The sequence below is a fragment of the Phyllobates terribilis genome, unplaced genomic scaffold (genome assembly GCF_046119375.1).
Source record: "Phyllobates terribilis strain yellow unplaced genomic scaffold, ASM4611937v1 Scaffold_2__4_contigs__length_985480577, whole genome shotgun sequence".
In the NCBI taxonomy this organism is placed as follows: domain Eukaryota; kingdom Metazoa; phylum Chordata; class Amphibia; order Anura; family Dendrobatidae; genus Phyllobates; species Phyllobates terribilis.
This window is the reverse complement of record NW_027362762.1, coordinates 657,836,556-657,839,243: the sequence shown is the minus strand read 5'-3', so window position 1 is coordinate 657,839,243 and position 2,688 is coordinate 657,836,556.

Here is a 2,688-nt window from a genome sequence, read left to right as displayed (position 1 = left end):
GACAGAACGTGTTCAGTAAACGTGAGTGAACTACGTGGCACTGTGACTGACAGAACGTGTTCAGTAAACATGAGTGAACTACGTGCCACTGTGACTGACAGAGCGTGTTCAGTAAACGTGAGTGAACTACGTGGCACTGTGACTAACAGAACTTATCCAGTAAACGTGAGTGAACTACGTGGCACTGTGACTGACAGAACGTGTTCAGTAAACGTGAGTGAACTACGTCGCACTGTGACTGACAGAACTTATCCAGTAAACGTGAGTGAACTATGTCGCACAGTGACTGACAGAACGTGTTCAGTAAATGTGAGTGAACTACGTGGCACTGTGACTGACAGAACGTGTTCAGTAAACGTGAGTGAACTACGTGGCACTGTGACTGACAGAACTTATCCAGTAAACGTGAGTGAACTACGTCACACTGTGACTGACAGAACTTATCCAGTAAACGTGAGTGAACTACGTTGCACTGTGACTGACAGAACGTGTTCAGTAAACGTGAGTGAACTACGTCGCACTGTGACTGACAGAACGTGTTCAGTAAATGTGAGTGAACTACGTCGCACTGTGACTGGGGGTTAAATTCTGCGCCAATATCTCTGATTGGTCACGGCCGGCCGGGCGCGACCAATCCGCAAAGCCGGGTTTGAATTGCGCACCAATATCGCTGATTGGTCGCGGCCGGGTGCGACTAATCAGCGAAGCGGGGCTTAAAAGGGTTGTCCACTACTTTAAATTAACCCCCCAATGTATCCCCCCGGGGCCCCTAATGAATTTCATAAATACCTCATGCTGCCAATACTGCCAATTCGCGGCCGGACTGTGCCTGTCACTGATTGGTCGCAGGCGGCTGGCGCGACCAATCAGCGACGCGGGATTTCCGTTACAGACAAACAGACAGTATTAGATGATTATATACTGTATATAGATTGTACGTGTGCACTGATTCATTCAGACGACTGATTTTATATGCTGTCAGTGTGCTGCCAAGCTCAACTAACAGCACACGGACCGCATATACAATCATCTGAATGTGCCAGAACTGAAATTTAACCCTTTTGCAACATAGGACATAATATATATGTCCTATGTTGCGTCCCTATGTATGGAAGGGGCTCAGGAGGTGACCCCAACCATACCCAGCAGAAGTAGCCATCAATACACAGGTAAATAACGTAAAAACGATGATCTTTTTTTTGTTCCTAATTACATAAAAAAAAATAACAAATGTGCAACAGTTATATATACATATATACTTTTATATATATATATATATATATATATATATATATATATATATATATACACACACATGTTTGTAAAAATGGCACTTAACAAAATTACAGCTCGTCTCACAAAAATCAAGTCTTTATAACTATGAATGAATAAGCAAAAAAAATCATCTGGTGATGCGAAGAAGTGCATGACAATATATATAGGTATTATATATATGCTTTTGTGCATGTGTATACTATGTACATGTATGTATAATGTGTAAATCGACATATTACAGTATATTATATTGTGCTCAATGTCAATATGAATGTATTTATGTGGTTGGGGCTTAATAGTGGGGCCCAGACACAAGTCCTGCACAGGTGCCCTTCACTGTCAGTGTCCACCCCAGATTAAATGTATCTCAATCGGTCAAATTGCTTCGCTAGTTGAGTCATTCAGTTGTAGTATACATATGGGTAGATTGATCTACCTATTTTTAGCTATATACAGTATTTTTCAGACTATAAGACGCACTTTCTTCCTCCAAAATTTTGGAGGAACAATGTTCAAATGTTCGGCTGTGGCTGTGGGTGGTGGTGGGACACGGGGGGGCGGCAGCGGGGGATGAGCGGGGCACAGGAAGCAGCAGCCGCCTGTTGCAGTCTACACTGAGCCCGCTACTAAAGAAAATGAATATTCACTGCTCCCCACTGCTAACCACTTTTGTAATTAGCTTTATTGTACAATGCCCTATACTTCTCCCTACCTAACTAATCCCTAATTGTGATTTTTTTTTTACTTCACATCCTATGACAATTCGTATGAGAAGTGTCTCAAGCAGGATGTCACAGGAGGCCAGGCCTGCACTCACTTCCTTGCAATGTCTATCGACCCTCATGGAACAGAACGTCAACAGAACACCTCAGGGAGGTAAGTGCAGCCCCAGCCTCCTTTGACTTTCTGTTTGAGACTCCTCTCAAACTAAACATCACAGGTAGTGAAGTAAAAAAACACATTTAGGGATTAGCTAGATAGGAAGAAGTGTATGGGATTGTATAATAAAAATAATTACAAAAGTAATTGTGGTGTAAAGGTAGATAGTTAGAAAGAACATTTTTGGCGTAAGACCAACCCTTTAAGTACAGTTTTAGGAGACCTCAGAGTAGGAGTTTTTTAAGAGTAACTTCAGGCTTTGCAGAACTTGCAATTCATGGCAAATTGATTAGCTGCTAATCAAAGTTTTTGAATTCCACAAAGCAGGCAAATGTGAATTACAAAAGATTTGCTCATCTCTAATAAACCATGATTTTTTTTTTGTGTCAGAAAATATTCAAGTGGAAACAGTATTGGCAATTATAATGTAAATAATATAATTCAGAAACATGTTGGCAAATATAAAATAGTTTGTGATTTTCCTACGATTAGCTTTTCTTCACCGAAGAAAATAAAAAAATGACAAACATTAAG